The following is a 25,283-nucleotide window of genomic DNA, read 5'->3' as shown; positions in this document are numbered from 1 at the left end:
TATCATGGTGGAAGTTTCAGTTTGGACATTAATCCTCAAATCTCTTATGAGAATATTATCTGTTGTTGAATGCTTAAAGCATAAAAGAGGAGTCCATTATCTGTTTTCTATGTTGTCCCGGTATGGATGTCCTCAAGTTGAGATCTATCAAAACTGAGAAATCAAATGCGATCTATCTCCTTGGACCTTTGTACAGGTGGCATAGAGGTACCCCTTTGTGACACTTGGTTGAAACATATGTAATGCAATCATAATCCATGGAAGTCCGAGCTAATTAGGACAAGGTGCGGGCACTATTGGTATTCGATGCATGAGGCTTGCAACTTATAGGAGGTTTTATGCATAACACATATGAATTATTACTACCGTTGACACAATTGTTTCCATGTTTTCAAAATAAAAAGCTCTAGCACATGAGTAATCCCTGCTTCCCTCTGCGAAGGGCCTTTCTTTTACTTTATGTTGAGTCAGTTTACCTACTTCTTTCTATCTTAGAAGCAAACACTTGTGTCAACTGTGTGCGTTGATTCTTACATGTTTACTTATTGCACTCATCATATTACTTTCTGTTGACAATTATCCATGAGATATACATGTTGAAAGTTGAAAGCAACTGCTGAAACTTAAATCTTCCTTTGTGTTGCTTCAAAACCTTCTATTAAGAATCTATTGCTTTATGAGTTAACTCTTATGCAAGACTTTTTGATGCTTGTCTTGAAAGTACTATTCATGAAAAGTATTTGCTATATGATTCAGTTGTTTAATCATCATCTTTACCATTGCTTTGAATCACTTCATTCATCTCGTATGCTTTACAATAGTATTGATCAAGATTATGATAGTAGCATGTCACTTCAGAAATTATCCTTGTTATCGTTTACCTACTCGAGGGCGAGTAGGAACTAAGCTTGGGGATGCTTGATACGTCTCCAACGTATCTATAATTTCTGATGTTCCATGCTAGTTTTATGACAATACCTACATGTTTTGTTCATACTTTATATCATTTTTATGCATTTCCTGGAACTAACCTATTAACAAGATGCCGAAGTGCCAGTTCCTGTTTTCTGCTGTTTTTGGTTCCAGAAATTCTACACAGGAAATATTCTCGGAATTGAACGAAACAAAAGCCCAAGGCCTTATTTTCCACGGTTTGTTCCAGAATACCGAAGGAGAGACGGAGAGGGGCCACGAGGTGGCCACCCCACCTGGCGGCGCGGCCAAGAGGGGGGCGTGTCCCCCTAGGGTGTGGGCCCCTCGGGACCCCTCCGACGCCGCCTTTCCGCCTATATATTCTTCCAGTCGCGAAAACCCTAAATCAACCAGTCATATTCAACGAAGAGTTTCGTAGCCGCCGCCATCACGAAGACAAGTTTCGGGGGACAGAATCTCTGTTCCGGCACGCCGCCGGGACGGGGAATTGCCCCCGGAGTCATCTCCATCGACACCACCGCCATCTTCATCGCCGTTGCTGTCTCCCATGATGAGGAGGGAGTAGTTCTCCCCCGAGGCTGAGGGCTCTACCGGTAGCTATGTGGTTCATCTCTCTCTCCCATGGTGTGATCTTTATGTGATCATGAGCTTTGTATCACTATTAATCTATGTGCTACTCTAGTGATGTTATTAAAGTAGTCTATTCCTCCTTCATGATGTAAAGTGGACAGCGTGTGCATCATGTAGTACTTGGCGTAGGCTATGATTGTAATCTCTTGTGGATTATGAAGTTAACTATTACTATGATAGTATTGATGTGATCTATTCCCCCTTTCATAGCTATTGTTGACAGTGTGTATGCTATGTTAGTACTCGGTCGAAATTGCAATGGTATTATCTTGGATTATGATTTGATGAGGATATCCCTATGAGTGGTGTTTGTCAAGTACTTGATGAACTTTGAGTGGAGCTTTTGTAGCCGCTACGTGATGATTAGTGATTCCAATAGGAGAGTAATTCAGAGTAGCACAAGTAAAGAGAAGTTATCTATTTATTCAATTATGTGATCATTGTTGAGAGTGTCCACTAGTGAAAGTATGATCCCTAGGCCTTGTTTCTAAGCATTGAAACACCGTTTCCAACTAGTTCTGCTACATGTTCGCTTGCTGCCATTTTTATTTCAGATTGCAATTGCTACTTATAATCATCCATATTACTTGTATTTCACTATCTCTTCGTCGAACTAGTGCACCTATACATCTGACAAGTGTATTAGGTGTGTTGCGGACACAAGAGACTTCTTGTATCTTAATTGCAGGGTTGCTTGAGAGGCAAATCTCTGACCTCTACGTCCCTGAGTTCGATAAACCTTGGGTGATTCACTTAAGGGAAACTTGCTGCTGTTCTACAAACCTCTGCTCTTGGAGGCCCAACACTGTCTACAAGAATAGAAGCACACGTAGACATCACTTACCCTACCACATGACTTCTCCTGGCACATTCTTCATGCTTCATGTGTTGACCAAACTTGAATCCTTCACTCTTTGTATTGGTCAACCTTGTATCTTCTCATGCTCTATCATACTATCTTGAGGTGTATATAGAACTAGATTTAGATGTGCGCCTTGGCGCACGATCCCGTGGAAATCGAACTAACCTACATGTAAGTAGAAATACGTTTTACAGGATTTAGAAAACAAAATCAATAAGTTGAACACACGAAATCAGAACGGAACAACAATGCTTATAAGCAATGAGGGAAATAGCGAAATATATTAACACTCTTATGGTTTTTGGAGACAAATAGAGGTAAAGCCAGAACTAACAAAAGTAACATCTAAATAAGCTCGCTGCAATTCCGTCTTTAGAGGCCACTGCGCACAAAAAAACCTAATTCTAATAGGTAGTTGCACCTTCTGCAACATAGCTTCCAACATGATACCAGGCAGGATCTCGACAGTCTCGAGCTCGATAGCCTCCATCTAAAGAGACTCCATTAGGCTGTAACAAAACAAAACAAAACAAAAATATTGTAATTAAAACAACATTAAGAACACCACAGAAACAAAAAAATGTTGGAGAATAAAGGGATGCTAAAATGTAGGTAGTTTTAGACCGGGATTAGCTGATCTATCATTACAAAATATATAATTAGTTTTGTAACAGTTTGACAAATGACAAAGATTTTGTGTCTTACCTAGACCAACAAATCAATAAGTATATGTTCTAAAAATGATATCAATAAATAAATAGATGATGTCACCTAACAGTCATAAGGAAAGCACCCGAGGTCTTACTTAGTTACTTGCGGATGACGTATACTAACTATGCTCGGAGGACAAAAAGGACCCTAGTTATTCTTTCTACATATGCTCGAGGGCACACACCCGCCTCGACAACAATCTATTGACAATGATACTCAATAGGGGTAGTGTAATTATTTTTTTTGTAGCGAATCAATAGAGGGAAGAACCATTCCTCCACAACCTATAGATATGTACAGTATATTTACGCTGTGCCTAAGCAGAACAGAGACCCGGGGAAAAGCTGAAGGTATAAATCTCTACGTGGTACCAATACAGCCAGGCGCCCAGCAATCTAGAGGGAAATAGAAGCTAACCTGACAACCTTTCAGTGAGGCACAACGAAGTCATCCGCGACGCGTGAGGAAGAATCGAGCCAAGCCGGCAGCATCTGAAAGAGCAGATCGACAGTGAAATTCAGAGTAGCTGTGATTGTTAGTATTTTGTTCCTTGTACAAAATAATTTGCTCATGTTCTATCTACAAATGTGCATGACGGTAAATAATTCAGAATAAAGGAGCACGCTAAAATGTAGAGCTGGCTAAAGCACTATCTAAAATAATCCAGAACCTGTATCTCCTTGCGTGCCCTCACCCACAAAATACAAGGGAAGTGAATGCAAGAAGTTTCTAATAAGATCAAACTGTAAACTGAGTTGTGATGAGATAGTGACTTTGCATCGCTGATCATCGAAAATTGTAGCGCAAGCAAATGATAAAAAGTGCATACAGAAGGAAAAGGAAGCACATTACACTGTTTTAAAGAATTCATAAACCCCATGAAGCAATGGTTCTGAATAAAGGAACTTAAAATTTCCCTCAACAGTGGTGACTACACACACGCGCATATCATGTATAATTGCGCAATAGCATATAGCAAGAGAAAATAGATTTGCCGTATGCAAAAAATAAGAATAATAACATCCAAGTTGGTCAGCTGACAGTAACTTACCCACACATGTTGACTAGCAAACACAGTTTTTTGCTCAAGCTTTTGCCTTCTATGGCCTAGCTGTAATTCCTGGTAGCAAATTTAAAAGAACACAAAAGCTGTCGTTAGCTAAAAGAGGAAAGGACATAAGCACACATGAAATCTTTCGCTTTGTGAGTATGCATGTTGGGGATAAATTGGTATAAGATCATGTTGGCGCCATCATGCTATCACTACCCCGACCATGGGTGGATCATGGAGCAGATAGACCCTATCATCCTACATCTGTCCAGCATTGCCAGGTGCATGGGTGCCCGTCAGGACATCGCGAGGGGTATCTTCTCCTGGCCACCAAGTTGTTTCCATACCGGGTGAACACCTGGTCCGACTTATCATCGATGATGAACACCAGGTCTGGCGCGATTGTATCCAGCAGCTCGCTGCCTTCATCTTCATGCCGTTCTTCCACACTGCTTCACGTCAACTGTCAGGATCAACTCCGGCGGTATTGTTTTCCTGCATCATTGCAATGAGTAGGATTTAATTCTTTTTCATGTACAAAATCAGTTGCCTTTCTATCAACGCATGTGCATGATAGTAAATAATTCAGAATAATTCCTAGCACAATCTAAACCAAGAACACATGGATGAATTGTTTCAGTGAACCATTAACAGTGGCAGTGACTCAAACAAGTTTCAGTCATCATTTACAGAAATAAGTATTTGGCTGCAAGGGCATCAACTACATTTCTTAGTAAACAACCTAACTGATGTAAGTGCTCAATTTCACACTCAAGTGCAATCAGGACTAACTAATAATCTCCACGGAACATATTCTTGCTCATGAATCTTAATCATCAACACCAAATGAGCAACACACAAGTTTTTAATTACAGAAACAGAGGTGTGAACCTGAGAAACCTTTGCTCAGGTTCCCCACAGAGCCTTGATCACCATATATTTGTACCTTGTGAACTGAATCTCATGAATGAACCTAGCATAAATCAAACGAAACATAATAAGATGCTTGTCATGAGTATATTAGTTTAATTCAAAGACTTCAATTATGTTTAAAAGATGCAATCTGAATGAAACATCATACAGATTTATGAAAATATCCTTTTGTGAACTGGAAGAGAAGTGCAGGCCACATGGATGTACAACTAAATAAATTACATTGGCATGCGTCAACCGATATTTTAGCGATCTCATTAGTGTACTTCAGAATTAGCTTTTGGACATTCCTAACATGACTCTTTGTAACCCCACAGTTTCAGCTCACAACTATTGCGTCTGCAATTTGGAGAGATAAATGAGAATCCATGACAATACAAATCACAAGCATCCTGATCTCCTTCAATGCATGAATTGCAAAACTGGAGTAGGTAAACCTACTTGACCATGTATCCTTGACATGTGTTAAATTTGAGAAAAAAAAGTTACCTCAGTTACACAGATTAATCCTCCCATGACAATCTGCACATGCTCCCTGCGCACGCTCTTCCTCACCACCGTATGTGGCGGCTCTGGAAGCTCTGTTGCGGCACAGCGGTGGCATATTAACCGTTACTGAAGACGGAAACAATATCACCAATGTAGATCTCCTAGTAATCCTTCTTTAGGAATGGCTGGTCTTCAAGTAAGATAATGTCCTTTGACCTATGAAAATCAGAGTTCTTTCGTTAGTACAAAGAAAATTAAAATCAAAAACATTGCAGGCTATGTACTATGCTATGTATGTTGTTCTTGAGCTGAAATGAAATTGGGGCCTCCTGCGCCTTTCCTTGTAGGTAACCAAGCATAAACATTACTTAGAAAGTATAGTAGGTAACCCTGTAACTTGGCAGGATTTTCATCAAACAAACCTTTTATGTAGAAATAAAAAAAAGTGCCTGAACAAACAAACATGAAAAGAGACGAGTAGAAATAGCATTCTTCTGATCAAGTTAATAGGTATATGTATTTATAGGTAACAACTTGGCAGGGTTTTCATCAAACAAACCTTTTAGGTAATCAAGTTAATAGGTATATGTACTTATACAGTAAGGCTTGCATAAGCACCACTTTCAAATAAATTTAAATGGAAGATATCATGCTTTGAAATGTTTATTACCTGGATCAAGTCACTGAACCTTGATCCCAATCATCTGTCCCTTTTGTGTACTTCCATGCCCATCATTAATTATAGCAGAACACATAACCAGTAGCATAATACCGAACCTATAAATCACTTTAGTAGAGGCCACAATGATTGTTGGTAAAAGTATTTTTCTGCATCCTGTCATCCTCATCCTTCAACCTTGCATCATCAACGAAAATGCATAGAGCCTCAAATAGAAGTAATAAGATCATGATTATGAAATAACAATCAATAACCTGACATGGAAAAAATGCAACCATCTAAAAAGAAGTAGATGATATGTTGGCACTTACAACAATATTAAGGATTTGCCATTCAATAAAGATAATCTTAGTATTAACATTTTGATCTTTCTCTCGAAAAATTGAAACACATACTCAACTCATTTTCTTAGAATCCTGAACGTGAAACATGAAACATCATGAAGTAAAACTGTATAAATCAAATTCAGATAATTGAAGTTGCAAACTGATGAAGAGAGAGATGGGTCTACAAGCTCCTCTTGAGCAAATATTCATAGGTATATACATGAAGAAAATTGGGAAAGCCAGCTCAATACAACATTCTTTACATAGGTACCTGATGGTGACGAGACCTCCACAGATGCATCGGTAGCCAGAGATGCCAGGGAGCGGGACCCCTGGACAGCTAAGTCATTAAGACATGTGAATGAAAATCACAAACCAAATCGAATCTCACACATCAAAGCTAAAAAGAGTACTGCAGTGGAGTAATAAAAAACTGAACAACCATATGCATTGGAATATAGGTGTTGATAATTATATACAGTCTCAATCGGCCAATGGCATCAATCAGAGCCTTAGCACCATCTGCATTGCCCATTAATAAATCCAATACCTCCTTGGCAATTGATAAATAAAGATATAATATTTTAATCAATAGCTTCATCCTAAGTACAGAATATGGGATGCAACACATGAGGCAAGAGTGGGCCATTGGAGCTACCTTTGCAAAGACAATGGAGTCCAAAGTATGTGGCAGCTGACCATGAAAAGGAAGACTAGTAAGAATACACTGGATCAGATTGTTACTTAAAGGTTAGAGGATTCAATTGACTAACTACCACAAACCATAGCTATTTTCTTTTCTTTCACAAATGCACACAAGAGGATAGATTTCCTTGGTCCGGTTAAGTATACCAGCTTCTATAAAATCAGACCTTCCATTGATCCTTTTTCCTTCTTCTCTGCAAACCATTGATCCTTTTCCATCTTCTCTGCAAACAAAAAAAAAGCTACTGATAAGCTTAATCATGCAGCATGCATCAAGCAACAGACAAAAATTATTAAACACTTTACGAACAGAAATGAACACACAGTTCAATCACTTGAGAAATTATCAGAACAAAATGACCTTTGTCTTCTTCAGAAAACTCCCCCCAGATTCTTCTTTCTTCTCTTCTTTGTCAAACCTCGGGCATGGCTAAAGTAGAGCTTACCATTTAATCATACAACACCATGAAAGTGAAAGATCTGTAGCAACCTCTCCTTATCATTTTTATTTCGTTTTTGTGCCAAGTAAAGTCTTTGATAGAAAGTTGATACTAGATTTGGATTTCTGCGCAGAAACAGATTTTTAGCTGTCACGAATTTAAGTTGATCTCTCTATAGGAAACTCGTAAAATCCTGAAACAATTCATGCGTGATCCTCAGATATGTACGCAACTTTCGTTCAATTTGAGCTTTTCCATCTGAGCCTGTTAAGTGCCTCGAAAAATTTTGTCTTTACGGACTGTTCTGTTTTGACAGATTCTGCCTTTTATTTCGCATTGCCTCTTTTACTGTGTTGAGTGGATTTCTTTGTTCCATTAACTTTCAGTAGTCTTGGGTAATGTCCAGAAGTGTTGGGAATGATTGTGTCCTCGCTGAACATGTGAATTTTTGATTATGCACTAACCCTCTAATGAGATTGTTTTGAGTTTGGTGTGGAGGAAGTTTTCAAGGATCAAGAGAGGAGGATGATATGATATGATCAAGAAGAGTGAAAAGTCTAAGCTTGGGGATGCCCCCGTGGTTCATCCCTGCATATTTCAAGAAGACTCAAGCATCTAAGCTTGGGGATGCCCAAGGCATCCCCTTCTTCATCAACAACTTATCAGGTCACCTCTAGTGAAACTATATTTTTATTCCGTCACATCTTATGTTCTTTACTTGGAGCGTCTGTTTGTTTTTATTTTTGTTCGTGTTTGAATAAAATCGGATCCTAGCAATCCTTGTGTGGGAGAAAGACATGCTTCGCTTTTTCATTTGAACACTGGTGTTCTTAGCTTTACTTTTAATGTTCATGGCGAAAGCTGGAAGCCTCAGCATTGATTGATATTTGGTTGGAAACAGGAAATGCTTCATGTGGTAGTTGGTATATTGTCTTGAATAATTTTATACTTGGCAATTGTTTTGAGCTCTCAAGTAGAACATGTTTAAGCTCTTGCATCATGTAGTTTAAACCTATTAGTGGAGAACTACCGTAGAGCTTGTTGAAATTTGGTTTGCATGATTGGTCTCTCTAAGGTCTAGATATTTTCTAGTAAAAGTGTTTGAGCAACAAGGAAGACAGTGTAGAGTCTTATAATGCTTGCAATATGTTCTTATGTAAGTTTTGTTGTACCGGTTTATACTTGTGTTTGCTTCAAACAACCTTGCTAGCCAAAGCCTTGTACTGAGAGGGAATACTTCTCGTGCATCCAAAACCTTGAGCCAAAACTTATGCCATTTGTGTCCACCATAACTACCTACTATGTGGTATTTTTCTGCCATTCCAAAGTAAATTGCTTGCGTGCTACCTTTAAAAATTCATTCATTGTCTTTGCAATACATAGCTCATGGGAAAGTAGCCTAAAAACTATTGTGGTAATGAATATGTGGCTTATGTATCTTAGTTCTTATAAGATGCTTGTTGAGCGGTAACCATGTTTCTGGGGACGCCATCAACCTGTTACACCCTTGTTGAATATCATGTGAGTTGCTATGCATGTTCGTCTTGTCTGAAGTAAGGGAGATTTCTCATGATTAAATGGTTTGAGTATGCATATTGTTAGAGAAGAACATTGGGCCGCCAACCAAAGCCATGTATCATGGTGGAAGTTTCAGTTTGGACATTAATCCTCAAATCTCTTATGAGAATATTATCTGTTGTTGAATGCTTAAAGCATAAAAGAGGAGTCCATTATCTGTTTTCTATGTTGTCCCGGTATGGATGTCCTCAAGTTGAGATCTATCAAAACTGAAAAATCAAATGCGATCTATCTCCTTGGACCTTTGTACATGTGGCATTGAGGTACCCCTTTGTGACACTTAGTTGAAACATATGTAATGCAATGATAATCCATGGAAGTCCGAGCTAATTAGGACAAGGTGCGTGCACTATTGGTATTCGATGCATGAGGCTTGCAACTTATAGGAGGTTTTATGCATAACACATATGAATTATTACTACCGTTGACACAATTGTTTCCATGTTTTCAAAATAAAAAGCTCTAGCACATGAGTAATCCCTGCTTCCCTCTGCGAAGGGCCAGTCTTTTACTTTATGTTGAGTCAGTTTACCTACTTCTTTCTATCTTAGAAGCAAACATTTGTGTCAACTGTGTGCGTTGATTCTTACATGTTTACTTATTGCACTCATCATATTACTTTGTGTTGACAATTATCCATGAGATATACATGTTGAAAGTTGAAAGCAACTGCTGAAACTTAAATCTTCCTTTGTGTTGCTTCAAAACCTTCTGTTAAGAATCTATTGCTTTATGAGTTAACTCTTATGCAAGACTTTTTGATGCTTGTCTTGAAAGTACTATTCATGAAAAGTATTTGCTATATGATTCAGTTGTTTAATCATCATCTTTACCATTGCTTTGAATCACTTCATTCATCTCATATGCTTTACAATAGTATTGATCAAGATTATGATAGTAGCATGTCACTTCAGAAACTATCCTTGTTATCGTTTACCTACTCGAGGGCGAGTAGGAACTAAGCTTGGGGATGCTTGATACGTCTCCAACGTATCTATAATTTCTGATGTTCCATGCTAGTTTTATGACAATACCTACATGTTTTGTTCATACTTTATATCATTTTTATGCATTTCCTGGAACTAACCTATTAACAAGATGCCGAAGTGCCAGTTCCTGTTTTCTGCTGTTTTTGGTTCCAGAAATTCTACACAGGAAATATTCTCGGAATTGAACGAAACAAAAGCCCAAGGCCTTATTTTCCACGGATTGTTCCAGAACACCGAAGGAGAGACGGAGAGGGGCCACGAGGTGGCCACCCCACCTGGCGGCGCGGCCAAGAGGGGGGCGCGTCCCCCTAGGGTGTGGGCCCCTCGGGACCCCTCCGACGCCGCCTTTCCGCCTATATATTCTTCCAGTCGTGAAAACCCTAAATCAACCAGTCATATTCAACGAAGAGTTCCGTAGCCGCCGCCATCGCGAAGACAAGTTTCGGGGGACGGAATCTCTGTTCCGGCACGCCACCGGGACGGGGAATTGCCCCCGGAGTCATCTCCATCGACACCACCGCCATCTTCATCGCCGTTGCTGTCTCCCATGATGAGGAGGGAGTAGTTCTCCCCCGAGGCTGAGGGCTCTACCGGTAGCTATGTGGTTCATCTCTCTCTCCCATGGTGTGATCTTTATGTGATCATGAGCTTTGTATCACTATTAATCTATGTGCTACTCTAGTGATGTTATTAAAGTAGTCTATTCCTCCTTCATGATGTAAAGTGGACAACGTGTGCATCATGTAGTACTTGGCGTAGGCTATGATTGTAATCTCTTGTGGATTATGAAGTTAACTATTACTATGATAGTATTGATGTGATCTATTCCCCCTTTCATAGCTATTGTTGACAGTGTGTATGCTATGTTAGTACTCGGTCGAAATTGCAATGGTATTATCTTGGATTATGATTTGATGAGGATATCCCTATGAGTGGTGTTTGTCAAGTACTTGATGAACTTTGAGTGGAGCTTTTGTAGCCGCTACGTGATGATTAGTGATTCCAATAGGAGAGTAATTCAGAGTAGCACAAGTAAACATAAGTTATCTATTTATTCAATTATGTGATCATTGTTGAGAGTGTCCACTAGTGAAAGTATGATCCCTAGGCCTTGTTTCTAAGCATTGAAACACCGTTTCCAACAAGTTCTGCTACATGTTCGCTTGCTGCCATTTTTATTTCAGATTGCAATTGCTACTTATAATCATCCATATTACTTGTATTTCACTATCTCTTCGTCGAACTAGTGCACCTATACATCTGACAAGTGTATTAGGTGTGTTGGGGACACAAGAGACTTCTTGTATCTTAATTGCAGGGTTGCTTGAGAGGCAAATCTCTGACCTCTACGTCCCTGAGTTCGATAAACCTTGGGTGATTCACTTAAGGGAAACTTGCTGCTGTTCTACAAACCTCTGCTCTTGGAGGCCCAACACTGTCTACAAGAATAGAAGCACACGTAGACATCACTTACCCTACCACATGACTTCTCCTGGCACATTCTTCATGCTTCATGTGTTGACCAAACTTGAATCCTTCACTCTTTGTATTGGTCAACCTTGTATCTTCTCATGCTCTATCATACTATCTTGAGGTGTATATAGAACTAGATTTAGATGTGCGCCTTGGCGCACGATCCCGTGGAAATCGAACTGACCTACATGTAAGTAGAAATACGTTTTACAGGATTTAGAAAACAAAATCAATAAGTTGAACACACGAAATCAGAACGGAACAACAATGCTTATAAGCAATGAGGGAAATAGCGAAATATATTAACACTCTTATGGTTTTTGGAGACAAATAGAGGTAAAGCCAGAACTAACAAAAGTAACATCTAAATAAGCTCGCTACAATTCCGTCTTTAGAGGCCACTGCGCACAAAAAAACCTAATTCTAATAGGTAATTGCACCTTCTGCAACATAGCTTCCAACATGATACCAGGCAGGATCTCGACAGTCTCGAGCTCGACAGCCTCCATCTAAAGAGACTCCATTAGGCTGTAACAAAACAAAACAAAACAAAACAAAAATATTGTAATTAAAACAACATTAAGAACACCACAGAAACAAAAAAATGTTGGAGAATAAAGGGATGCTAAAATGTAGGTAGTTTTAGACCGGGATTAGCTGATCTATCATTACAAAATATATAATTAGTTTTGTAACAGTTTGACAAATGACAAAGATTTTGTGTCTTACCTAGACCAACAAATCAATAAGTATATGTTCTACAAATGATATCAATAAATAAATAGATGATGTCACCTAACGGTCATAAGGAAAGCACCCGAGGTCTTACTTAGTTACTTGCGGATGACGTATACTAACTATGCTCGGAGGACAAAAAGGACCCTAGTTATTCTTTCTACATATGCTCGAGGGCACACACCCGCCTCGACAACAATCTATTGACAATGATACTCAATAGGGGTAGTGTAATTGTTTTTTTTGTAGCGAATCAATAGAGGGAAGAACCATTCCTCCACAACCTATAGATATGTACAGTATATTTACGCTGTGCCTAAGCAGAACAGAGACCCGGGGAAAAGCTGAAGGTATAAATCTCTACGTGGTACCAATACAGCCAGGCGCCCAGCAATCTAGAGGGAAATAGAAGCTAACCTGACAACCTTTCAGTGAGGCACAACGAAGCCATCCGCGACGCGTGAGGAAGAATCGAGCCAAGCCGGCAGCATCTGAAAGAGCAGATCGACAGTGAAATTCAGAGTAGCTGTGATTGTTAGTATTTTGTTCCTTGTACAAAATAATTTGCTCCTGTTCTATCTACAAATGTGCAACGGTAAATATTTCAGAATAAAGGAGCACGCTAAAATGTAGAGCTGGCTAAAGCACTATCTAAAATAATCCAGAACCTGTATCTCCTTGCGTGCCCTCACCCACAAAATACAAGGGAAGTGAATGCAAGAAGTTTCTAATAAGATCAAACTGTAAACTGAGTTGTGATGAGATAGTGACTTTGCATCGCTGATCATCCAAAATTGTAGCGCAAGCAAATGATAAAAAGTGCATACAGAAGGAAAAGGAAGCACATTACACTGTTTTAAAGAATTCATAAACCCCATGAAGCAATGGTTCTGAATAAAGGAACTTAAAATTTCCCTCAACAGTGGTGACTACACACACGCGCATATCATGTATAATTGCGCAATAGCATATAGCAAGAGAAAATAGATTTACCGTATGCAAAAAATAAGAATAATAACATCCAAGTTGGTCAGCTGACAGTAACTTACCCACACATGTTGACCAGCAAACACAGTTTTTTGCTCAAGCTTTTGCCTTCTATGGCCTAGCTGTAATTCCTGGTAACAAAATTGAAAGAACACAAAAGCTGTCATTAGCTAAAAGAGGAAAGGACATAAGCACACATGAAATCTTTCGCTTTGTGAGTATGCATGTTGGGGATAAATTGGTATAAGATCACATTGGCGCCATCATGCTATCACTACCCCGACCATGGGTGGATCATGGAGCAGATAGACCCTGTCATCCTACATCTGTCCAGCATTGCCAGGTGCATGGGTGACATAGGCATCCCAAATGGGCCTGCCGAAGATAGTACCCGGGGTTTACTGAAGGCCCACTACCCGAAGAATAAGAAGATTCGGGAGCCCAAGATATATCAAGGAAAGTCAAGAGTTGTAATAGGAAGTGTTATTTGTAATCTGGCGGGATGAGTTAGAAACCGTCCCGGACTCTGTAACTTGTATAGCACGAATCCCTCGGCTCCACCTCCTATATAAAGGGGGAGGCGAGGGACGAAAAGGAATCGAATCATTGTCTACAAACCCTAGTTTTCGTATTCGTCGAGTACTTTCCGGCTGAAACCTTCGAGATCTACTTACCCTCTACTTCCAACTAAACCCTAGCCTACAATCCATAGGCATTGACAAGTTGATACCTTGTCAATTGGCGCCGTCTGTGGGAACTAGAGGCGTAAGGAGCTGATCTCGATGGCACGCTCAAGATCTTCGACATCGTCAACCGCAAGCAACACAATGGATCGAGGTAAACAGATCGCTGCTGGTCTTGTCGATTTTGTTCCTCACCCACCCTCCCGTTTGGATGCATATGCGTATCTGGCGGAGCCCATGGAGATGACGTTCGGAAGGTTTCACTTTCGCGTCGAGAAGGAAGGATCGTATCGTGTCGAGATTCCGATTTCGTCGGGATCGTCGGTGGTCGATTCCGATTTTTCAAACTATGCATCGTCAACCGAGTCAGGAGAAGAAGAAACCTCGGCGACACGCTACGTCAGCACCAGAGCAAGAGAGAAACTCGCCAAGATCTTCAACGACATGTCGTTTGAGTCATCTGCGGACTCATATATAAGCGATGACTCAAGCGATGTCGACAGTTACGACTTCATCGACAAATCTCTCACAGTGGGCAAGGTCTTCATCAATCTCAACGATGATGTCACCAAACCCAACGTAGATCTGAGTACAAAGTATCATCAGATTTACGCCATTGAAGATCAAGAGGAGACATCTGAGGCTTTCGACAGTTTGGGAAATCCATACGTCGATCCCTCCAATCTGCGACAAGGCACGGGCAACAAATACGTCGGGCCGAGCCGCGAGATAGAGTTCAACTTTCACAAGCAGCGTGGGACGAGCCGCGAGAGCTATGAACGGCACAGAACCAATGGCTACCACAGCCACACCGGAAGAATTGCAAGCATATCAATATAGGCTCGCACGAGCTGCCAGGGAATTGGAAAAGCAGATAGCTGAGTTGAACAGGGAGAAAGGAGGCAGCTTACGCATCCGAGCAGAGAAGGGCAGATCTAAGTCGACAATCTAGAACTACGGGTGATAGCCACCGGGAGGCGCGGAACAGAGCAAGATCAAGGCTGCAACACATACCCGAAGCAGAAAGAGAGCACTTGGTCCAGAACCTCGACATGTCCTTCATGTCGATAGATACAAGAGGAAACATAATCCCTAAGACACCAGAGGCTGGGTATATGGCGACACATGCTTTTATCCTTGCGTCTAAACCACCTCCAGGTGATCCAAGGGAAACATTGTACAATATGGCGGTAGCAGGAGTTGGAGCTATGGGGACAGCGTTTGTATCAACGCCTCCCGAAGGAGTGGCAAGGCAAAATAGTCCACGACTGCAGCAAGAACGGCGGCAAGACTCGAAGGGCCAAGTGGAGCAAGAGACACAAGCAGCACAGGCAAGAGTCGACAGAGCGCGGCAAAGCAGAAGGGATCATCGGCAATCTCCGGAATTGACCGACGAAGATATGTGTGGCTTGCCATGCTTTACAAGGAGAGTCCGGAAAACTCGAGTCCCCTCAGGATTCAAGTTACCCGATAATTTCAAGAAGTTCGACGGCCTTCAAGATCCAGAGGATTGGCTAGTCGACTATCTGGAGACGGTGAAGCTCACAGGAGGAACTAGGGCAACAGCCATGCAAAGTATCCAGGTGCATTTGAGTGGAGCCGCACGATCTTGGATAAAGAAACTCGCTCCAGGATCCATCGACAGCTGGGAAAGTTTCGAGGATGTGTTCGTCAAGAACTTTAGATCCACGTGCAAAAACCCGCGTCGTTAGAGGAGTTGAGAGCGTGTCGACGAAGCCGATGAGCCAATGAGGAAGTACATCCAGAGGTGGAATATCATTAAAAACTCAGCAGAAAATATATCTGACGAGAGAGCAATAGATGTGTTTGTCGCAGGAGTCAGGCGTGGAGATTTCGTCGAAGACTTGGGAAGGACCAATCCAAAGACAGTATCCGCGTTAATGGAGATAGCAAATAAATGGGCAGACGGAGAAGACGCCGTCCACAACAAACGACACAGGTCGCCAGAGGAGGACCGCGGTCGAAACTATCAACCGAGGCGAAGATTTCCTCGGACGTACCAGAACTACGACGCTCCAGGACAAATTTCGGCAGGTTTTCGGACAAACACAGGAGGAAGCAACAGAGATGATTACCAGAGAAGCAATGAGCAGCGAGGTGATAACAGGGATGATTCACGCAGCAGGCAAAATAGCGGGCCTAGGTTCCCAAGACCTTTCGTGTCCCCTGAAGAGATGATGAACGGACCGTGCCAGATGCATTTTTTCCTCGACAAAGAACGGAAAAAGACAAACAGGGCACTTGCAGAAGGATTGTCGAAATTTTCAAGCAATGTTGCGGTATGCGAGAGAACGCTAATGCGCGGGCAGCACAGAGAAATCCTCGAGAACCCGTAGCGAGATTCACTTGCCGCCTCCTCCCGCGATTACAGACGACAATCGGCATCAGCTCGAATAGCGGCAGCACTTTGCACCACCACCTTATGTTGATCCTAATTCCAATGGAGCAGTGTTGATGATTCAGAAGGGAAGGCCGTCCAATAGAGCTCGAGAAAGTAATCTCACGACAGGTGTTTATGGCGAGAGAAAATGCCTCCACCAACAGTTGAGTACCTTAATTGAGTCGGGACAAGATATCGGCTTCACAATAGCAGATCATCCGCAGCAAGTTCCTCGACCGGGGCAGTCAGCACTTATTCTCGCCGATTATCGCGGGATTTGATGTCTCTCGAGTATTCATAGACGGCGCGGCAGCAGCTTAAACCTTATGTATGCAGATACATTGAGGAAGATGAACATATCCTTAGCAAACTTGAAACCAACAGACACAAGGTTCCACGGCATCACACCGGAGAAACCAAGTTATCCATTGGGAAAGATCAATCTCGACGTTCGGTTTGGGACCCGAGAAAATTATAGAATCGAGAGGCTCGAGTTTGAAGTCGTGGATTTTCCGTCGCAATATCACGCTCTGTTGGGACGACCAGCATATGCTAGATTTATGGCAGTGCCACACTATACATACTTGTTGTGGAGGTTGCCTGGACCAAAGGGACCAATCACAGTTAAAGGAAGCTTTGCCTTAGCCGATAAGTGCGACAAGGATTTCCACCGGTTGTCAGAAACCTTCGGGATGCAAGCTGAGTACTTGGCGTCAAAAAGCATGACTGATTACGACGTACTGCCAGACGTTGGAAGGCCAAACAAAGAATCAACTTTCAGTACGAGAAAAATTCAAAAGAGGTGCAGATTCACCCGACAGACCCAAAAAGACGACATCTATCGCAAACGACATGGATATCGCATAGGAAAGCGCGCTCGTCGAGTTCCTCCGTGAGCACTGGAAAATCTTCGCATGGTGTCCAGCTGACATGCCAGGAGTACCCAGGGAACTTGCCGAGCACCACCTAAACTTGGATCCACTAGCGAGACCAATCAAACAACCTTTGCGACGTTTTTCGGAACCAAACCGCAAAGCCATGCTGTCAGAAATTAATCGACTACAAGAAGCTGGTTTTATCAAAGAGATATTCCACGAAGCCACATGGGTAGCAAATCCCGTGCTGGTGCCGAAGAAAAATACTAAGGTCCTTCGCATGTGCGTCGACTTTACGTGTGTCAATAAACATTGTCCAAAGGATCACTTTCCCCTCCCGAGGATCGATCAAATTATCGACTCCACGGCTGGATGTGAACGTCTTTCCTTCCTGGATGCATATTCTGGTTATAACCAGATCAGATTGAAAGAAGATGATGAAGTAAAGACCGCGTTTATTACACCTTACGGCGTGTTTTGCTACAGAACAATGCCCTTTGGTCTAAAAAATGCGGGAGCAACATATCAAAGGATGATGCAGAAGTGTTTGGCGACACAGATTGGGAAGAACGTGCAAGTATACATTGATGATGTCGTCATAACATCAAAAAAGGGGGCAACGCTGATCGAGGATCTCAAGGAAACCTTTGACAACCTTGATAAGTTCTGCCTCAAACTAAACCCGACGAAGTGTTCCTTTGGCGTCCCAGCAGGAGAACTTTTGGGGTTTCTAGTATCAGCAAGAGGGATTGAAGCAAATCCCGAGAAAATACAGGCTATCGTAACAATGAGGAAGCCAACAAAGTTGAAGGAGATACAACAGCTAACGGGGCGAGTCGCAGCTTTGAGTAGATTCGTCGCTAGGCTGGGAGAAAAGGCATTGCCGTTCTACGCTTTGATAAAACAAGGAGATAAATTTCAGTGGAACGAAGAAGCCGACAGAGCTTTCGAGGATTTGAAGCGCACAATTTCGACACCGCCAATTCTGGTGGCACCAAAAGAAAGGGAACCCCTCCTGCTATATATCGCAGCCACACCCCAAGTGGTGAGCACGGTGCTAGTTGTCGAAAGGGAAGAAGAAGGAAAACTCCACGGCGTGCAGAGGCCAGTATACTTCGTCAGCGAAGTTCTATCACCATCTAAACAAAGGTATCCGCAGTACCAAAAGATAGCATATGGAGTATTCACGACAGCACGAAAATTGCGCCACTATTTTTCGGCACATCCGATCATAGTGGTCAATGAAGCTCCCTTGTCAAATATACTGAACAACCCCGGAAGCTACGGGTCGTGTCTCCCTTTGGGGAATAGAACTTTCCCCTCGGGACATCACGTATGAAAAAAGAAAAGCAATAAAATCGCAAATACGCCGGACTTCATCGCAGAGTGGATGGAGTTGCAAAATACAGGACCTCCAGTTTATCGAGAACTTGGACCATGAACTTCGACGGGTCCAAAAGATCGGAAGGAGCTGGCGCAGGAGTAGTACTCATATCACCCGAAGGCGACAAGTTGAAGTACATCCTCCGGATGACGTTCCCTAACGCATCTAACAATGAAGCGAGAATACGAGGCTCTCATACATGGAATGAAGATGGCGAAAGCCTTGAGCAACTCGACTAAAAATCTTTGGCGACTCACAGCTGGTGGCACAGCAAGTTATGAACCAATGTGATGCGGTCAATGATAGCATGATGGCATACAAGGAGGTATACAACGAACTCGAGAAGTTGTTCGATGGATGCGAAGTAAACCATATTAGCAGATTGAGCAACGACGAAGCCGATGTTCTTGCAAACATCGGGTCGCAATGCCTTGCAGTCCCGCCAGGTGTATTCTGGGAAGAAATAACAGAGAGATCCACTAAGTCGACAAAATCAAAAAAGAAGGAGAAGAAACCCTCGGGGGCTACCAAGGAAAAGCAAGAGGATGAAGAAGAAGATCAGGACCTGGTCATGGTGATACAGATACCGTGGATGCAGCCGTACATATCATACATCCTGAGGAAAGAAATACCCGACGATCCAGTTGAGGCAAGGCGAGTAATTCGACGCTCCAAAGCTTTCACGGTGGTCAAGGGAGAATTGTATAAGCGAAGTATTTCAGGCGTCTTGCAAAGGTGCGTCACACCAGAGGAAGGAAGAATAATTCTGAAGGATGTACACGAGGGAATATGTGGCCACCATGCAAGTAGTCGAGCTATCGCAGCCAAAGTTTTTCGAGCAGGATTCTACTGGTTGACAGCAATCGAGGACGCCAAGGACATAGTAAGAACTTGCGACGTGTGTCAAAGGTTTGCCGCAAAACCTCATTCTCCAGCAGCAGAGCTAGCACCAATACCATTGTCATGGCCCTTTGCTCAATGGGGACTTGATATGGTGGGTAAGTTACACAAATCCTGGCCAGGAGGAAAGGAGTACATGCTAGTAGGCGTCGACAAGTTTACAAAATGGATAGAAGCGAAGCCGATAAATTCACCGAGATGGAGCATCCGCAGTAAAATTCGTAAAAGGCCTCGTCTTCAGATTTGGAGTGCCCCATAGCATCGTCTGAGACAACGGCAGTAACTTCACATCCCATGAATTCAAAGATTATTGCGAAGAGGTGGGTATCAAGCTGAACTTTGCGTCAGTTGCACATCCTCAAACCAATGGGCAAGTCGAGAAAGCCAATGGTATCATCTGCAATGGCATCAAGAAGCGCTTGTTAGGACCACTGGAAAAAGCTCGACATACCTGGCCAGAAGAACTACCAAGCGTATTGTGGAGCATCCGAACAACACCAAACACAGCAACGCAGGAAACTCCGTTTTTTCTGGTTCATGGAGCAGAAGCAGTACTACCAATCGAGATAGAGCACAACTCTCCACGTGTCGCTGAATATGATGAAGAAACATCGAGAAGAGCGCTAGAGGACGACGTCGACGCACTTGATGAAGCTCGAGATGAAGTATTATCTCGGGTAACCAAATATCAACAGGACTTGAAGAATTACCACAGTCGACGTTTGCGGCCAAGATCTTTTCAGGTGGGCGACCTAGTTCTTCGGCTCACGCAAAAAAGTCACGAAAAACTCGAGTCACCATGGCTTGGCCCTTACATCGTCACGGAAGTAATCGGAGGAGGAGCATATAGGATAAAGGACAAGAAGACAGGGGTGGAGGAGCCAAACCCCTGGAATGTGGCGCAACTTAGGCGGTTCTACGCCTAGAGTCGAAATATAGTCCTTGTAAAACTTCAATGTACTGAAACGCCCGCGAGTTTTCAGACGCACTCTTTTCCTTTTTCGGGGCACCGAGTGGGGCCGGAGAAGGTTTTTAATGAGGCGGGCTCGCGGTGCTGCAATATAATAAAGATAGTGACAATATAACTTTTCTTCTTTATCGACATGACCAAAATCTTTGCTCCGACGAATTTCAATATAGTTCATCGACAAAAGAAAAACTTTGCCTTGGTATTCAAATACCTCGTGAGTCAATAAAAATACAAAATAGTACTCAGTAAAAAGCTCGGGGGCTCATATTCACCTTAAGTATATATATGCCTTGGTTTAAAACCTCGCAAATATACAAATATAATAAAGAGTCACCGAAACACTCGGGGGCTAGACAAACAAAGAAATATAATGATTGCTTTACAATATAGTCATGGATTACAAGGAAGAAATATCTACAAGAAGAAAATAACTAGTCTTGATTCAGTATGTCATCAAGAGTAACTCTGTTTTCCTCAGGAGCAGCACCAAGAAAATCGGCATAATGGCCATCGGCAAAAAAGTCGGCATCCATCCGAAGCAGGTCCTCAATCATTTCTTCAGCTATGGGCGTAACCTTCGTGTTAATCCTGTCAACACCAACTCTCCGACGTTTTACCTTTTGGTGAACCTTCTCGACAACCTGGGTAAGGTCAAGTTTCGAGTGGCAGATCTGGAGCATGATAAGAGCAAATGCGGCGCCGGCTACTAGTTGAGCTACGACAAAATCATGGATACTGCGAGCATCCTTAAACCTTTCCATCAATTCAGGAAGAGTTTTTGGTTGGACGTTCCGAGGAAACATGGAGTTGTAAACCATGGACAAGGTCTTGGTACAGAAGTCAAGGAAATCGCGAGTTTGAGAGGTGCGATCTTGAAATCTGACAATTTGGCGGGTCCTCTCCGGGGTAGCCCAAAACAAAGAACCATGATCCAGGGAAAGATTAACAAGGAGGTTTGTCCTTGCACTTACTCTCTCTTCCTCGGCAGCAGCATCAGTAAAGGCACCTATCAGAACAAAGAAGTGGAAACCTTTAAGAGACAATAGCATGAAGATGAAAGATATCAGAGGATGAAACAGGCATACCCGACATATCTGCACTGGCTTCATTCATTAATTCGAGCATGAAATTTTCTCGAGTAGTCGCCTTTTCAGCCTCGGAAGCAGCAAACTCCTTGGCAGCCACGGCCTCGCGAGCTGGCCGGAGAGCAACTTTTTCGGCTTCGAGATGACTTGCGAGATTGTTCCATCATCACAAGTGTTTGCTTCTTTGCATACCGAAGCCGCTTTGTCGAAGTTCGTCCAGTTCTTGCGACAAGGTATCGTCGACAGGTGCAGTATCAGCAAAAGTTCTCCTCGCGTGAGAAGAAGAAGGCGACACATTGGAAGGAGCGGAAGTTGGAGTATAGTTATCAAATATCAACTGAAATATAAACAGGATAAAATCAAACGATAAGCAAAGATAGAATTTTTCATTAATCTCTTGGAATAATTACAAGGGTATTACAGTGGAGCTAAGGAAATACGTGTCGCTAAACGACTACTTTGGCGACAAAAGCAAAAGAAACAAAGAAAAACAGAGGCATGCAACTAGACCTCCGGCCTTGACGAGCTAGGAGTCGACGCTGGTTTAATCCCGAGATAGGCCAAGATCTTCTTCGTGTTGGGCTTGGCCGCCTTGATCAGCGACTTCCACCTTGATTGTTCTATTTGCTCGGTGTCGCCAACTTTCATCCAGTCGATAGTCTGTCGACTGTCAGCAACCAAGGCGACAGTGTTTTCAACGGCAACCTTCATATTCTCTTGGCGCATCTTGAGTCCAAGGTCTTCCGGTGTATTGAACATCTTGGCAAGGTTGAGGAAAGTCGCAGGCTCCTCCTTCTTCGGGAAGAAGTAGGGGAACAATGCCGACAAAGATCGCATTAGCATTCGATACACCTTCACGAATCTCGGACCCATGAAGCTCCAGATAGGAAAGTGCGTCAAGGACCGGATCATCGACAGGATTCGTCAGGTCAAAATCCTGGTTTGTTTGGACTGTCAAGGAAATAAAGTATTAGTGAGAAGACAAGAAACAAAGATTCTCCTAAAAATAGAAGGGAGCAGTAAAATTACCGAAAGTACGGCGACTCTGAGTCTTCAGGCGCTTGAGGATTCCTTCTTCACGAGAAGCTTGCGCAGCTTTGTGCTCATCTAAAGCAGCTGTAGCATCCTTAAGCTTTTTCTGCTGTTCCTCGACACCAGCAGCTTTCGCCTTGGCTTCATCAGCTTCGGTCTTGGCTTTGCTAGCAGCGAGGTCCGCTTTCTTGCGAGCCGCCTCACTTTGCTCAAGTTTTCGAGAAAGTGCGTCGGCGCGTTCGTTAGCCTCTGCAAGTTTCTCTGTCGAGATATGAAAAAAGAGAGGAGAAAGATCAACAATCGCGACAAGCACCAAGAGTAAAAAATCAAGGAAAAACAGCAAGTACAAAAGTCGTTACCTTCGGCTCTATTAGCATATTCACGGTACCCAACAAATTGGGAACCGATGCGGAGAAGATCCTTGATCATAGGCTGTTCAACGTGAACACAGAAAGAAAAACATCGGCATGAAAAAGAGAAAAGGTGTGAAAAAACAAAATAAGGAAAATATAGATGTCGACAAGCTTACATCATCTAGGAGCAGAGTCGATGAACTGCCCAACTGAGGGGCAGGTTCAATAATCTTTTCAACCCTTGCCCTTTTTGGTGAAGGAGCAAGGGGGCTTGATGGCGGAGTAGTGGTGACGACGTTTTGTTGAGGAGGCGAGGTTTCTTCTCCTTCAACTAGCGTGTCTGAGGCAAGTACAGTACGTGACGTGCTTGTCCGAGGAGCCACGTCAGTAGTTGGAACTTCTTCCTTGTCATCGCTAATAATCAAAAAATCGGCAGCATAAAAAGCAAGACAAGCTAAATATTTCGAGTACAAAAATAGAGAGAAATAAAGACGACTTACGAGCTGATGAGGGATTCAGCATAAAGATCGTAAGTTGCCTTCGGATGAGAAGGAACAACTTCTTCAGCCTTAGAGGTGCCAGAATCTTCAACATCAGTCCTTTTCCTTTTGTTCTTGGGAGAAACAGCAGGAGGAAGGGATTGCGTCGATTCACTGGCCTCAGACTCAACTTCTTTTTCATGAGAAGCCGCAGATTTGTGAGAACCCGCGACTTCACTTTCACGAATAGCAGAACCTTGAGTATCTTCGGCAACGATGGCCTGTTCTTCGACTTCTCCACCCTCCGGAAGAGGAGGAAGGGAAGTCATGGTAGGATGGTTCTGTAAAAAATAGTGACCAGAAGGAAAATTAAAAGAGATGACAATATAATGAGGTGCAGAGAAAGTGCAAAATAAGGTAAAAACTCGGCAAGACAAAATACCTCGGGGAGTGGATTGGCGGCGCTGTACGGTTCCACGCGACAAGAGGAAGGAATTGGGTCTTTACCCAGGCGAGAAAGTCTTCGAATCAACTTCTCCAAGTCCTTGGTGGAAAGATCACCGGAGATTCTGTTGGCGTCATTTTTACCAGAATATGTCCAAAGGGGATTTTTGCGAGCCTGGAGAGGCTGCACTCTAATCCTAAGGAAATAGGCAGTGATTTGAACACCAGAAAGCTCCTTGCCTTGAGTATTTTGAAGTCGGCGAATACGAGACATGAGCGCCTCTGTCGCCTTTTTCTCTTCCTCGGAAGCTTCGGCATCCCAGGAGCGGCGGCGCTGAATTTTGGCACTTCCGTCGAAAGGAACTATGTTGTGCTCAACGGAGTTGGCGCTTTCTTCATGAATGTAGAGCCACTTTTTGCGCCATCCTTGGACAGAATCAGGAAATTTGACGTCGAAATAGTCGACATCAGTGCGAACACAGATAACAACGCCACCTATGTTATAAGTAACGTTGTGGGAGCCATTGCGGCGGAGGCAGAAGATGCGTTTCCACAGAGCCCAATTGGGAGGGATTCCGAGGAAGCATTCGCAAAGTGTGATGAAAATAGAAATGTGAAGGATGGAATTGGGAGTCAATTGGTGCAATTGAATCCCATAAACAAAAAGAAGACCGCGGAGGAAATCGTGGATTGGGGTCGAGAGGCCGCGGATGAGATGATCAACAAAACTAACCCGATACTCCATTGGAGGCTTGGGGTAGCTTTCTTCGCTAGGGAAGCGGATGGCGTCCTCCTTCTTCATGAGGCCAAGCCTCTTCAGCATGTTGGTGTCTTGGTTGGAGATTTTGGATCTCTCCCACTCAAGATCCTCGGCGGCCATCTTGGATTCCGGAGTGCTGTGGCGAGTCAGACGCGCGCGCGGTGGCATCAATGGCAATGACAGAGCAATGTGTGTGAGTGCGGAAAATCAGAGAGAGATTGGGCGCAGGAGAAGTTTTGCGAAGAGGAACAGGTGAGCGGCGCAAGCGAGGGGATGAACGGAGGTTGAAGAAAGGTTTATATAAGAATCGGGTGAAGCAGTGTGCCGTTGGATGAAGAAATCGTATGGTGAGAATAGATCTTCTAGATACAAGGGTAAAAAGGTATTTTTACTGAG

The 25,283-nt window shown here is 42.9% G+C and overlaps 1 long non-coding RNA gene across 1 annotated transcript; it reads right to left on the bottom strand.

The window, feature by feature from the left end:
• Positions 1-4,292: 4,292 nt before the first annotated feature.
• Positions 4,293-5,801, bottom strand: LOC139833289 (uncharacterized). The gene is made up of 3 exons (XR_011748723.1): positions 5,610-5,801; positions 5,079-5,160; positions 4,293-4,682 (listed from the first exon to the last, which is right to left on the bottom strand). It is a non-coding gene; the product is annotated as an uncharacterized lncRNA (long non-coding RNA).
• Positions 5,802-25,283: the final 19,482 nt, after the last annotated feature.

Source organism: Lolium perenne, chromosome 7 (assembly GCF_019359855.2).
Source record: "Lolium perenne isolate Kyuss_39 chromosome 7, Kyuss_2.0, whole genome shotgun sequence".
In the NCBI taxonomy this organism is placed as follows: Eukaryota; Viridiplantae; Streptophyta; class Magnoliopsida; order Poales; family Poaceae; genus Lolium; species Lolium perenne.
This window is presented reverse-complemented; position numbering and strand designations above follow the sequence as displayed.